Source organism: Macaca mulatta, chromosome 10, assembly GCF_049350105.2.
Source record: "Macaca mulatta isolate MMU2019108-1 chromosome 10, T2T-MMU8v2.0, whole genome shotgun sequence".
Lineage (NCBI taxonomy): Eukaryota > Metazoa > Chordata > Mammalia > Primates > Cercopithecidae > Macaca > Macaca mulatta.
This window is the reverse complement of record NC_133415.1, coordinates 37,450,001-37,451,390: the sequence shown is the minus strand read 5'-3', so window position 1 is coordinate 37,451,390 and position 1,390 is coordinate 37,450,001.

The window sequence follows — 1,390 nt, the reverse complement described above, 5'->3', positions numbered from 1 at the left end:
AAGTATCAACCAATGAATTCAAGTCAAGTCAGAAACCAAAACCAAAGTGCCGGTAGAGGCACGCCGTGGGTGATCAGGCCACGCTTCCACTCAAACGGAGTGGGGGAAGTTCCAAAGAGCAGTCTCAGCAAGTTTCAGATGTCCGGACTGAAAGTGCCAGTTCCTTCCCAGTGTCCAGCCACTGTGCGGATCCTCCACGGGGGCGTGCTGTGCACTGCTCTTTGGAGGCGAGGCATCGCACCGGGGCAGATGCCTACCCGGCAGCACTCTGAGGATCCGCATCGCTCAAGCTGGCCAGAGTCCCCCGCAGGGATGCTCTACAGGGCAGGCATAAGCCGCCTAAGGGGCTGCCTCGACCCTCCGTGCATCACCAGCTCGCTTCCCGGTGAGGGAACCCAGAAATGTAGCAGGACAAGCCGCAGACAAAACTCCTGAGACACCGGATTAAAGAAGGAAGAGGTTTTTCATTCGGCCGGGAGCGTCGGCAGACTCGCATCTTAGGAGCCGAGCTCCCCGAAAAAGACTTTTTTAAAGGCTTACAACCTCAAGGGTTGCACGTGAAAGGGTCGTGACAAATCGAGCAAGCGTGGGAAACGTGACTGGGGGCTACCTGCATCAGCTAACAGAACAAAAAGTTTTACAAGGAATTCACAGATAACAGAAGTAGTTCAGGTCGGGGGTCGATGTTATTATTATTACTTCCTCTTTTTCTTTTTTTTTTCCTTTTTTTTTTCTTTCTTTCTTTCTTTCTTTCTTTCTTTCTTTCTTTCTTTCTTTCTTTCTTTCTTTCTTTCTTTGTTTTTTTAAATCTCCTAGGGCCGTGTGGTGGCACCAAGGGTGTCTGGCCATTTATCTTGCTTTCGTTCCTTTCTAACTTTCTGCTTTCTGTCTTTCCTCTTGTCTTGTGAACTAGGCGAGGTGCGGGGAGGAGGGCAGCAGGAGTAGTAGTGGTCTCCTTCCTTATTATTATTATTTTGAGACAGAGTCTCGCTCTGTCACCCAGGCTGGATCGCCACGGCACGATCTCGGCTCACTGCAACCTCGGCCTCCCCAGTTCAGGCAAGTCGCCTCCTTCGGTGTCCCGAGTAGTCGGGATTCCAAGCCCGTGCCATCAGGAGGCCTGGCTAATTGTTACACTTTTCATAGAGACCGGGTTTCACCATGTTGGCCAGCCTGGTCTCCAACTCCTGGCCTCAAGTGATCCGCCCGCTGCGGCCTCCCGATGTGCTTGAATTACAGGCATGAGCCACCGTGCCCGGCCCACCCAGATAATCTTGTTAATAAATGGTAGAGAAGGGGTTTCCTCAGCCGCCGGGTGGAGGGAGGGTGGGGTGCGGTTTACTCAGCCTGCATGCTCTTAAGGGGGTAAATTAGTGTGGTTTGTGAACTA